The 13,651-nt window shown below is 51.8% G+C and overlaps 1 protein-coding gene across 2 annotated transcripts in view; it reads right to left on the bottom strand.

The window, feature by feature from the left end:
* The window catches only part of CACNA2D2 (calcium voltage-gated channel auxiliary subunit alpha2delta 2), a 210,957-nt gene that overhangs the window by 72,013 nt on the left and 125,293 nt on the right, over window positions 1-13,651 (bottom strand). The gene's annotated exons all lie outside the window — the stretch shown is intronic.

A 13,651-nucleotide genomic window follows, 5' to 3' on the forward strand; every position in this document is an offset into this window, starting at 1 on the left:
CTGGGGAAACGCTGCTGCTCCAGCAGTGTTTGGTCTGTGTGATACCACGAGAGCAAGAAAATTCATTTCATTACAGTGCTAACAAATCCACAGCAGCTCTGCCTAATCCCACAGTGCATCCAAGGACCAGGGATGCTCTGCTCTGCCCTTCCTGCTCAGCTCACAGCCACCCTTCCATGGGAGCTGCCACCCCTCCAGCCTCATTCTCCGTGCCCATTGCTGAGCTCCATGCAGTGGTGTGGACTTACTGCACCTTCCCTGCAGCCTTAAATGTATCCTGCTGCCCTTCCCAGCACAGCTCCACTGGGACAAAGTGAAACACAGGCCCTGGGAATAGACACATTTCAATTTACATCCCCCCAGATGCTGCAAACCACATTCCCAGAGGTGCTGGCTGGTGTAACAGTGGCTGTGCTCCATCCCACAGCCTTCTCCCACTGCAGGCAAGCTGACATGGAATAATGGAATCCCAGAATGGTTTGGGTTGGAAGAGACCTTAAAGACCACCCACTTCCAACCCCCTGCCATGGGCAGGCACACCTTCTACCAGACCAGGTTGTTCCAAGCCCCACCTAATCTAGCCTTGAATATTTCCAGGCATGGGGCATTCACAAGTTCTCTGAGCAATCTGTCCCTGACATGTTCTCCCATGGAGCAGGAGGCTCAGTACCAATCTCAGAGCCAGGCAGGAGGAAGGTCCTTCCCCAGGGAAGTCAAGCAGGGATAGACACAAGATGTGGGTACCACTGGGGTGGCTGAGGGTACACAGCCCTTACACCTCACCCTCCTACTGACACAAACCTGCCTCGTTGGCCCCAGGGACCATCTGGGGAGGAAGTGAGCCACACACACCAGTGCTGCTGGCACAAGGAGCTGCCCTGGGAATTTGGGGTGAGCTGGAGGTCACAGGAGCCCTGTCTGCACCAGAACACCCAGCAGTGCTCTGACAGCAGTGATGGGGAGCCTACAGGCAGCAGAGCTGGGGGAAGCATGGCAGTGGCTTAGCTCATTCTCCATTCCCTGCCATGACTTCCTCTGCCATGGCAAGGGACAAAGGACAAAGCCCCCTGAAGAACGTCCTGCCAGGGCTTGGCCTCTCTGGCACCCTCCTGCCCAACCCATGGCAGCATGCAAGGCTTGTGTGCCTCCACACCCTCCTGCCAGCACCCTGCCTGTGGATGGATAGGGCACAAACTCATGGTGACTCACAGGGACATCAAGACAAGCAACCCATCCCTGGACACTGGCACTCCATGGAGCAGCAACAGCTCAAGTTCCAGGACCGGGGGGAGGAGACTGGCAGAGACATTTATTTCTAGCTCTGTCAGCTTCTTTAGGTGCCATTTTTGAGATACTTTCCCTCAAAAAATCCTACACCTAATCCTAATCCTAGACCTTGTATGGACTAAAACACATGCAGATTGCATTTCTTCCCAATTTCACTCAAAATCAGTGTGTTTGAGCCCCCTCCCACGCAGAGGCCTTGGCATAAGCAGGCAACCCCGGGTACCCAGCCAGGATCCAGCCCAGCAAGGGCTGGGCACAAGCAGCATTACAAAGGAGCAGGTATGCCCCTCAATTTCATTATTTCAGTTTTAATTAGACACACATTGGAGGTTTGGAGCCAAGTTTCAGATTCCGGCTTCCCTGAGGCTCGGAAGCGCTGGGGTCCAAGGTTTGGGTTTGGACCCAGTGTTGGTTTAATTCTCACCATCAACAGGGAGGGTCTTTATCCAGACTAATCTTTGCTTGAAGCCCAGGGCACCACACACAGAGAGGTAAAGTTATTTGTCTGAACCCAGACAGTGAGTCAAAGGCAAAATTAAGAGGCTGCAGCCAGGCCCCACTTGATACACAAATCCCAGACCCAGGACAGGCAGCATATTTGTGTTAAGGGTTAAAAAGGTCAAAATACCAGGGAGGGAAGCAAGGGAACAAGGGCACAAATCCCTTGGGAAGTCCCATGGTCAGATGGATGGATGTAGCCCAGCTCCTTGCAGATACCTCCATCAAAGCTCCGGGCTGGGGATGTGATGAAGTTCCAGCCGAGGAGCAGCATCAGGGGAGCAGAGCACACATAACTGCACTCATCAGGGCTAGAGCAGGGCTGGGCACTCATTGCTGCCTGCTCTTCCCAGTCTGGGCATGGTGGGCAGACACCTGGACAGCCTCTGGCATCCCCTGCTCTCTGCAGGGGCCCAAATCCCGTGGGCAGCACAGTGGCAGCACCACAGAGTGACCCTGAGGTGACTGCTGCTGCCTTGCCATGCTCCACGGGGCCAAATGCTTCTGGTCTCCAAGGGCACATGAAGGACACAGGGGATGCCAGGCTGTCACTGTGCAGCAGAGAGGGATGAGGGGTGGCAGGGCAACCTCAGAGAAAGGGGGTGCTCCTGTAAAAGGCTCTAGGAGCGGGTGGGAAACAAGGTTCCAAAAACACATGCGCTTCCCAGGAGCAATCCCTGCTGCTGCCCTCCCTGAGCCATGGGACCTTGGCCATGGGCATGGCTCCCACTCCTGGGGTGCCCCAGGCTGCATTTCCCTGTGCTGGGGCACGCTGGGCACAGACAGCAAAGGTGAGTGTCCCAACAGAGCTCGGTACCCTCCAAACAAAGGGCAAAGGGACAGCGCGATGCAGGGAGGAGCAAAACCTGGTGACGTCTGTGCCAGGGGAAAGCTGCTGCTGCTGCTGCCGCTGTTATCAGAGCTGCTCGCACAGCTTTCCGCCTGAAATCCTCACCTAATCCAGCTGCGGCAGCACCTGCACGGCCCGGCTGGCACAGCAAACACCCTGTGTGCCCCACTGCTGGCACGGTCTTGCCAGATCCCGGCTGCTGATGTTTGCCAAGTGCTGTTTGCACAGGCAAACGCTCACCTCTGGCTGCCTCTGCTCCACTTCGGGAGGATGGGCTTGCATTAACAGCTTTTCTGAATTTTCAACCTTCCTCCTGGAGCCACTGAAGTACATGGGGAGGGCTGGAGAGGAGCAGGGCTCTCCGAGATTTACTGCCATCATCTGAAACCCTGTGGTCACCCCCAGAGCACAGATATGTGCTGCGCTGGTTGAGAGGAGGGCACCTCGGGCTGCTGACTGTGAGAGCAGCACAAGGGGCAGCAAAGCAGGAGGAGAAATGGCCCTGGGGATGGGCAGCCAGGCTGCAGGAGGTGGGCTCATGCCACAGCAGGAACTGCACCCACATGCAGCAGCACCCAGAGAGCCCCGAAATATCCCCAGCGTATTGTGACAGGCGAGGTGGCTGAGGACCAACAGGCTGGTTTGAGTGCCACAGAGCTTGTGCCACCCGCACCAGAGGGAACATTGCCAGGCACCATCCACACCAGCTGCTGGGCTTTACCCCATGGGCTGAATGCCCCACATGCCAGGAGTGCCTGCCTGGTGCCACACACCCCCCGTGTGCTGCCAGCCCTGCCCACACTGCTGCGAACGGGGGGAGCAGGACAGGGATGGGTGCCAGCACAGCGGGGCTTTCCTCCAGCCCAGCCCAGCGGTCCTCAGGGACAGCAGCAGCCCTGCTGACAAACCTCAGAGCCTGCCAGGATGCAGTGCCAAGGCCTGGGCTGGCAGCCGCAGTCAAGAGCCATTAGCAGGAAGGCAGCAGAGTCCATCACGCCAGGTCCTCGGGTGCTGGCAGCACCTGCTACCTGCACACAGCTCCTCCTGCTCCTTCCACAGCACCAAGCCTTCAAAGCAATTAGCAATTCCGATCTACAAAACATTGTCCCGGTGGGATAATAAACTCCAACATCTGTCAGAAGAGCTAGCGCCTATCAAATTGCCAAGAGAAACGTTTTTCTTCTCATTCAATTCACAGCTAAATTGAAAACAACCCCAGAAAGTATCCAGTGGCACTGCTCACCATCCATCTCTGCGAGTGTGCAAGCTGTTCACCATTGCAGGAAAAGCATCCTGGCCACGCAGTGATCACTCACTCAAATTAATAAATCATTTTATTTAGAGATGAAAAGAAGCCATAATTGACTGATGGTGCATTCCCATATGGCAACGTACACTGGGGGAGAAGTAAAACACTCAATGCAATCACCCCCTTGGAGCACACACTTGTTGCAGCTCTGGGAGAGGAAGGAACTGGAGGGATCAGCTGCTGGGGGGCAGGCTATCAATTCCAGGGGGCCCCTCTGCACCAGAACCACTGCCAGAGCACAGGGAGAGGTGATGATTTCCTGCCCCTCCAAGCCCAGCAGCAAGGACAAGCTGCAGCACCACAGAACAGACACTTAATATAGCACAGCAGCGGGGGAAAAAATGGGAAAAGATCCTTATTTTACAGATGGGGAAGCCATAACTCACACATGGGAATCAAGCATGTCTACAGCATCTCTGCAGGTGCTGCTCCAGCAGGGATTGGCACAGGAGCCACAGAATGGTTCCTGTCTGGTCCCCTCATGCTGGCTAAGGATGAATGAGGCAGCTTGTCTGAGCACTGGTGGTTTCACAGGGTCTGTGCAGGGATGTGCTGGATGGGAAAGGCTCACAGCCTCTCACATCCTGAGTGTGCCTTGTAGAGGCACTTCAACACATGACATAGAAATTGTAGGGGAATGAGCTCCTACCTGCTCTAAAACCAAACCTTCCTCCTGACAGTGACCTGAGAATTGTTCTGCTTAAACAGGCAATGGAGAAGATCATCCTGATCACATGCACAAAGCTGGACAACATTTTGATTTCACCTGAGTTAATTCAGAGCATCAGTACAAAAGGCCTCATCTGGGGGAGTTGGAAGAACACAGTCTCAGGGATACTCACTGGAAACGAAAGTCTGTGCATTCCCAGGGTGATGTTTCACCAGGAAAATCCACCTGCATATCACGAGTGGAATGGCAAAGCTGGGTGCTCTGAACAACCCTCTGGGGAAATAGCCCAGAAAAGCTCAGCATCTGATGGAGCTGTGGGGTGGCTGCTGGTCCCTTGGGGATGGATGCCCTGGAGCAGGGTATGCCAGTGTGCAGGACAGCCAGCCCTAGTGCTGCTGAGGTGCAGCAGTGTCAGAGGAGCCTTTTGACAAGAACAAAGTAAATCTTGGTGCTTCACCAATGGCATTTGCCTCATAAAGGTTGTTATATTTGAATGTTCCATTCAATGAACAGAGATGAAGCAAAGACCTGGTCTCTCTGCCACACTTGGTAAGATTTGGAAAGGCTTTTTTTCAAAATTGCTGCCCAGGATCCATTTCCCACATATTCACATCAATCTTCGCAGCAGGTTGGGCTTTACTGGGCCTGAAACCCCACTCTGCCACAGCTCCCAAGGCTCTCAGCTCCCCTGGTCATGGGCTGTATTTGTAGGACAGAGAACAGAGATGCCCAAACACAAAAAACCAAGAGGTGATGCCCACAATAATCCCTACAGGATTCTGCAGGCTGGGGAGGCATCCTGGATCACAAATATCATTACAGCTCAAACACAGTGCAACACTCACATACAGAATCCTCCAACCTGATCTGAGAGATGGTTTGCTGATAATATGTCTGAATTAGAAATAGATAGCAAATCAAGGTTGATTGAGAGCTGTCTACCTTTATTCATGCTGTCAGCAACACTTTTGCCAACCATGCACAATGCCGAGTGAGATTTCTCTCCTTTCCCAAAATGTCAAAATTGTTCTGACTGTGTGGTCGGAAGCATTTTGTCAGCAGAGGAGAGCTGCCTCCGGTGCCTGCCAGCCCAGGGACAGTGGCAAGGAGCACAACCCAGCCAGAGCCTGCAGATAAACAGCACTGGAGATGGACATGGGCAGAGCAAGTGGGAGATGCCTGCTGCAGCCCTCTGCATCCCTCTCCCTCTGTATGATCCACAGGGACAACTGTTTTCCAAACAGAGGAAGAACGCAAGAAAGGAAATCCTTTTTGATTTCTCAGAGCGGAGGGAGGGGAAAACTCTCAAGCCAGTGAGGTTAGAAGGGTCTGAAACACTCTGCAGCAGGACACTGCCCTCCAACACAGCCTCTGCCAGGTCTGGCATGCCCCTGGTGTCAAAGCCAGAGCTGGCTGGGGACAAGCTGGGAGCAGTGTGTGAGACGAGATTCTGCCTGATGGTAAAAAACACCCCAGACTCTCATTCATACAGGTGATGGGGGAGCAGGGAAAAGTGGGAGCGAGTGCTTGGGTTTGGCTCATTTTCCTCCTTTGAAATCCAGGTGATTTCCAGGGACTGTGCAACACAAAGGGGATGGGGACACAGCCGAGCTGCCCTCCCCATGCCCCATGTGCCCAGTGGCTCTCACATCCTGGCCATGGTCCCTTCCTCGAGCCCTTCTCCCTCACTCCCTGCAGCAGCAGTGCCTGCAGGCAGTTGCAGGGATATAATACCCTTGTTCCCAAGGTGGCTTGCAGATCATTTTAGGCTTAGCAGGTACAACTGACCTTGTGGTTAAAGCCTTGCTCAGGCTTGCAGCAGTCCCGAGAGCATCCTCGTGCTGCAGGGTCCAGCACAGCTGGCACCCTGTGTTACCCACTGTCACCTTAAATAAGCACTGAGGCAAGGCTGCAGTTCAGCATGGGCTGCTCCTCCTGAGCAGTCACAAGACCTCAGGGAAGCTCACCCTCAGCATGGCCGGGTGTCTCAGGGGGCCGAGTGACATTTTGAGACCTTTGCAGTAAATAAATGAGGCAGTGAAATGATTTCCTGGAAATTATCCTGGATTTCCTTGCCCCTGCTCCTTTAGTTCTGCCACCACTGCAGCAGCTATTTTGTGTGGCTGGGAGTCTCCAGCAACACCGACCTGGAGATTCTTGCCTGGAGCAAGCTTCCAGGAGGAGGCTTCTGCAAGCAGATCCTGACCCAGCCGTGCATCTTCAGATCTGACCCAGCTCAGAGCAGGCAGAAAAACCAAACAGAAAATAACCAAAAGCAAAAACCCCAGCAGACAATCCTACATGAGACCAGCATGACCTCAAAACCAGACACTTCGCCACTGGGTCCATCTACATGGTGCTTTCCAACTCAAAGAGAAGGTAGGGGCTGGAGGCAGGAATTACTGGGTGAAATTCCCTGGCCTGCGTTAGGCAGGAGGTCAGAGCTGATGGCTGCAACTGTCCCTCCTGGCCTTTGTGTCTATGAACCTCAGAGAGCTGGGAAAGAGGGAGAAGCTGCTTCAAATGCTGCTCCTCAAGGTTAAAGAGAGACAGAGGAATGCTGAGCAGGGGATGGGGATGGCACAGGCACACTGAGAGAGCTGTCACGTGGCTTTTGCCAGAGGTTTGTGGGCCAACAGGGCACAGTGGTACAAGAGAAGGAAAAAAAACATAAAGCACCTTGTTCAGCCCCAAGATTTCTGAGGGTTCAGAGCAAAGCTGTGAGCACACCCCCACAGGGAGCCTACAGCCCCAGTGTGCTCTGGGATGCTCTGCACCCCTCTGACCACACTTGGGCATAATGGCTGCATCTCTCTGATGCTCTCATGCTTAGAAATCCTTGAGATTAATGACCAGAAGGAGTCTATCTGGGAGACATAAGCATTATGTAAAAAGCATAACAATTACATTAGTATTAGTCACAAAACACTGCACACTTGGAGAGGTTTTAAGTTGTGTTCCTTGTTTATTTGCTTTGCTTTTCCTCTCCCTGCATGGCTATGGTATCCTGTGCTCCCTGGAGTGGCAGCAGCACTGCAGCAGCAGTGACAAGCTGGCTGGGCACTGAGCAGGATGTCTGGGTCAAGGAACATCAATGGTCACCGACTAGATGGCATTTCTCATTCCCCACCTCTCTCAGTGGCTATGCAGCTCCTTTACATGAAGGTAACAGCCCAACATACCTTCACAAAGCCAGCAAAACAGGAACATGAATGACCTTTCTTTTCTGAGACACAAGCCCAAGCTTTGCAGTCTAACAGGGATGCTGCCCTGGTGACAGGCAGAGCTCCAGCTTCCACCGACAGCTCTGTGAGTGATGCCTCCTGTCCAGGGATATCCTCTAGGAGCTCGGCTCCCTCCACACCCTCACTCTCTTGTGACTGTAACCCTCATATCCATCCAGCACCAGGATTTTAGGACCTCCAGCCATCCTCACCCCAGCAGGACCCACAGCTATGCCAGTGTGATGCCCTGCTGCTGTCACAGCCCTGAGACAGCTGTGCTCAGCTCTCCAATGCTCAGCTCCTCTACTCTGCAGTCTACCAAACCACTGCTCCATTTGTCCAATATGTGCAATGTCCCCAACAGAGCAGAGATTAACCAGTTTCAGTCAGTCCAGGACCATCTCCCCAAGCACAGCCACTGGGGATGCCCAGGGAAAGTAGTATGATTACATGAGCACCCACTGATGCCCCTGCATCCTCCTGACCTCCAGCATCCTGTAATGCAGAGATTCAGCTCATCATGCCAGTGCCAGCAACACTCCCAATAGTATTTTCCTCTTCCAAATTTGTCTAATTACTTCTGGAAGCTTTCTAAACTCATCTGGCAGCCAGTTCCGCCGTTCTCCTTCCTCCTGCCATAGAGGAGCCACGTGTGTTTGCTCTCTTCCTGCCATCTATTAATTTAATTTGATGCCCCAGCAACTGATTAGCAGTAGCAAAGAAAAGACATTTCCTACAGACCCCACAGTGCTCAGCCCTGCCTGCACAGCCCAGGTTACCCCTCTGCAGCTTTGAGAGTCACTTACATTGCCAAAGCTCATAAGGATGTCCATGGCCCTTGTCACCCTGCTCTGTCCCTGCCTTGGCTCCCCACTGCTCTCTGCAGAAGGGATCAGAGCTGCAGGCAGTACTTATTTCCTATGCAGACACAGTAGATTAATGCAACAGTCCATAACAGTGTCCTGGGTTTCATTTTCTCTTTGTTTCCTAAAAATTCATTACACTCAGCCTGAGGTTTGGATCGTTACAGAGTACCAAGTCAATATTTTCCTGCAAGTGTTAATCCTAACTCCAAGACACAGCTCCTCACCAGGAACAGCCAGGTCATCCCATGGCATTGCTTATGGACAAGCCAGGGGCACCAGGCACCTTTGGCATGGTGTTCTCAGCCTCTTGCATACAAAAACACTGAGCAGTGCTGATCCTACAGAGATCAGCACTGAGAAAACTTACACCGTATCTTCTAATCTCTGATTTATCCAATTATCTATCACCCCTCTTATTCCAAAGCAGTTTAATTCTTTATAAGCCCATGCTGAGGGACTGTAGCACAGTGCTCATGACAACTCAGGCAGGAGTATTTTGCCCAGAGCATTCCTCTTCCCCAAAAGACTTTTGCTCACAAATGCAGTGCAGACCCCTCCTTGCCATGTCCCAGCTGCACACATCTACTGATGTGTCTGCCTGCAATGGCCCTGCACTGTGAGTGGGACATTGCTTCCCTGGTGTCCCCCAGGCAAAGACACCTCCATCACAGATACACATTACCAGTGACACAGAAAATTCAGAGCAGGTAGGAAGGGAGACCTGGAGTCTCCAAGTGGGAGGTTTTGGGGTGCTGCCACCATGCCACAAGCATGAGCCACCTCAATCCTGCAAACAACTCCATCTGAGAGCCAGAAGGAGAGGCAGCAATGAATTGGGGACACCCACAATCCTAACACGGCTCTGTGGCAGGCAGGGACCTGCAGGAGGATTTGCTGTCCCTAGGTTTGCTCACTGGTAATGATCTCCAAGGTGACGGTGACTTTTGGCAGAAGCAGCCATCAGGTCTCATCACAGCCCCAGATGTCAGAGCAGGGAGCAGGTACTTGGTGGGAGTCAGCCCCTAATGTCTGCAAACAAGCTGCAGGGCTCATTTCACTGCTCGCTCTGCTCTGCCAGCTAATTACCAGATTGTCAGGGACACTGATGCATGTGCCACTCACAGCAATTCAATTGTCCTCTCTGCTCTGTACATCTTATCAATATACCTGCAGATATATTTTCCCAGAAATCTCACAGAGGTGCAAAGAGCTGCCTACAGGAGATGGATTTTGCTCCTAGCATGCCATGCAGGCAAACAGCACAGCTGACACCCACTGCCTCTGGGAGCCATCGAGGAGCTCTGCTTGTATTCCTGGAGGCTGCTGCAGACACTTGAGACAAAATGGAGAAATGCACTTCAGGGTGGGCAGAGGGAGCAGGAGGAAAGCCCAGGGCAAACAACAGAAGGTCTTGACGAGACCTCTTGAAGCAGAGAAGTCAATTTGCAGAGACAGAAGAGAGAAAAATGCCTTTGCAACAGCCTGACAGGAGAGTGACTCTGAGGATGATGGCTTGGAAACCTGGGAGAAACATGGGAAGGGCACAGGGGGGAAAATGTTTAACAGAGGCAGGTGGAAAAGGTGAAACACAGTGAGAAAAGCAGGCAGAGCCTGAAGAGATATTGTAGTAAGACAAGGTGGTGGTAAAAACCACCTATGACTAAAGGTGGAGACCATGCAGCAGAGAGGAAAGGGAGAGGCACAAACGACAGAAGCAGTAAGAGGGGAATGAAAACCAGCAACAACCCCAATGGCATGGGCACTGGAGCTGGCAGGGTGAGCCCCTGGGGAGGCAGAGGGGCTGTCAGGCATGGCTGGAGAGACCCACCCTTTGTGCCCAGAGCAGTAACCATCACCCACATCTGCTGGGAAGAGGTGGCAGCCCCTGCAGGGCCAGGTGGCACATCCTCAAAGGGTCCAGAACTCACTGTCCCCATGTGCCAGAGAAGTGCTGGGGCTCAATAGCATGGCAATGCCAACCAGGTGCTGGCACCATCTTCCCAGCTGCTGGTTTGGCAAAATCCCAAAGGTCTATCACTGCAAAGGTGATCGAGGCAGGCTGTAAAAATGCCTCTCCATAAATCTACGTGTCCAGCACACATCACTCACACCTGGGAAGTCTGGTGCAAATGTCCTTAGCCAGCACTGAAGGTACCACATGATCAGAGAGATCACTAGGACATTAGAATTGCCCTCAGCCACCAGAGAGCAGCATGAGGTCAGGGTCAGACACGAACTTTACTAATTCAGTGTGATAAATCCATAAATCCACACATCTGATGTGTTTTCAGGGTGATGCTTGGGCTACAGGAAAATGTCACAGCTCTTGGTATTTTTAAAGTGCACAGTCACTGATTGTAGCATCATGGTTTGCAGCATGCCAAGTGCATCCTGTAAGAGCATAAAACCAGAGCTTCTCATTTTGCATAAGTAAGACTTCACAGAACTCAAATGCCTGGAAAGTCTTTACATGAAATACATATGAAACGGGAGCAAAAAGTCACCTAAGAAACATTTTTAATTTATGAACTGTCAGACAAAACCGTCTCAGAATTAAAAGATAAGGGGGTTTAGAAGATAAAGGGCTCTGCATCTGACACCCTCTGCAGCCTGGAAGTATCCACGTGATTCCTTTTGAAATACAGATTTTCCCACTGTGCCAGAACATGGGAGCAATGGGTTGGGAGGCACAGACAGATGTGCTCCAAGCCAGAAGACAGATGTGCTCCCAGACAGAAGCATGGCAAGAGTTTACAACTGCAGTACTTATTTAAAAGGCAGCAATGCATTATCCCTTGGGGGGGGAAAGAATTTAGTTTAAGAAAAGAAAACAGGATGATTAATTAAACTTGCTATTTCTAGAAAGAACCTGCCACAGCAGATGTGCTCTGGTCCTTCCCTGGGGATGGTTTACAAAAACAGAGCCCTGTGGCTCTTTGTTCCCCACAGTTTCGTGTTATTAGACAATGGCTGTGTGTTCTCTTCATTATTTTAAGTTGTTGATTAGGGTGGATCTGCAGGGAAGGCCCCATGGCCACCTTGCAGAGACAACCACCCAGTGAGGAGCTCTGGGTCCCGGGCTGCTGCTGCCCTTCTCCCGTGCTGGCTCAGCAGCCACCTTTATTCCAGCTGAGCAGCACAGGAGCTCCTTGGGTGCAGCATGAGAGGCTCTAACGGAGCAGAAGTTTGAAAGGTGTTTTGGGGAGGGACAGCCTCTCTCTGGGGTTTAGGGTGAAGGCTGCTGGCCCCTGCCCCAGCCCCACTCCAAAGAGGAAGGTCAGAATGAAACAACTCTGCTCACCATCCTCGCTGGGGAGCTGTATGAGAAAAGAATATCAGAGCTTACTGAGGCAGCAACCCTAAGGACAAAAAGAGCAAGCTGAAATATATTACAATCCTCCAAAAAAAGCAAAATATCCTAGTGCACGTTTCCTGCTTGAGGCACCCTTCCTGGACTCCCACAGGGACAGGAACATGGTCCTTAGGAGGTGGCACACACAGCAGCGATTACCAAGTGATAATGTACAAATTGTCACTTAAGTGGGATTACTGCTACCTCCTCCAGCAGCTTCTTTGCTCCCTGCTCTCCCTCACCCTCCCTCTGCTCCAAAAGTGGGGGGGAGAATGACAGATGCAATATTTTACAAAATGAGATAATTACATAGCAGCCACATGGTGAGATTAGATTAGCAAGAGATTTCAATGCAGGGATATTTAATAAGAATGAAACACAGGTACATGGAAGTGCAGGCAGCAAAAGGTCATCATCATCATCACCACGTTGAGATTATGAAACAAAATGCTTATGACCTACACGGGCTTTGATGCTCTCTGCAGTAATTCTATTGTTATTGCAACACAAATAGGATTATTCTGAACAGGAGATGGATAGCTGCACACAGCCAACAAGAATTAAAAAATAACACTACAGTGACTACAGCAAAGCAGTTTAGATGCTCAGATGCAGAGCAGAAACTCTATCCTATTTCCAGCCCACCCTGTCACCCTGTAAGGTTTGCACTCTGTGTTTCTCATGCCAAATACCATGGGAACAGCCAAGAGCTCGGCACCAAAGCCCTGTTTGCTGACAGCTCAGCAGTAATGAGGCCCTGGCTGCAGGGGGACAAGGGCAGCCCCTGCTCACCTCTGCCAGTCCATTCCACCTTGTGTTGGGCCAGAGCATCCCCGTGAGGACACGCTCCACTGCCAGCACAGAGTCCTCGCACAGGCAACGCCTTCATTTGTCACTATCCCAGCCTTTGTTAACGCTAATGCAAATCCATCTTTATGGATTACCATCTTCTGTCTGTTGAAAAATTCTCTCCATGTTATCTTAAGTGTGAGGGGGAGCAGGGAGGGGCCCGGACGAGGCAGTCCCGGCAGCGTGGCAGAGCTGACATGACAGCCGAGGCTCAGAGGGATCTGATACACACACAGAGATGGATCACACAGATGAGGTGATAATTTCACAGCGATTAAGCCACACTCTATAGGAGCCTTCGTTAAAGTCTGCTGGGGACTGGAAGCAAGCCCTCTTAATTTTTTATCTTTTTTTTTCCCTTAAGACAGCAAATAGTAACTTTCCAAGAGCATTCCTACTTTGATTTTAGAGAGGGACATTCCCCACAGGAACACCTCAGACCCTCTGCCAGTCTCTGGCTGTCCTGAAACCACAAGTCCCCTGCTTGCCACAGATTCTGAGCTGTGATCTGGATAAGCCTGCAAGAGCACAGTCCTGATGAGAAGCCAGGTCTGGCTCCACGGAGGCTCACAATTTGAGATACAAGCACCACAAGGACACAGGAGTCTGGACCAAGATGCTTAACCTCAACCTTGGACTGAGGCACAGACTCAAGACTCAGACCAGCAGATGCCATTCTCTCTGTCATGGGTCCCCAGGCATGAAACCTAATTATGTGCTTGCAGCTTGAAATTTTACTTCTGCTG

The sequence above is a fragment of the Sturnus vulgaris genome, chromosome 11 (genome assembly GCF_052056855.1).
Source record: "Sturnus vulgaris isolate bStuVul1 chromosome 11, bStuVul1.hap1, whole genome shotgun sequence".
Classification (NCBI taxonomy): Eukaryota; Metazoa; Chordata; class Aves; order Passeriformes; family Sturnidae; genus Sturnus; species Sturnus vulgaris.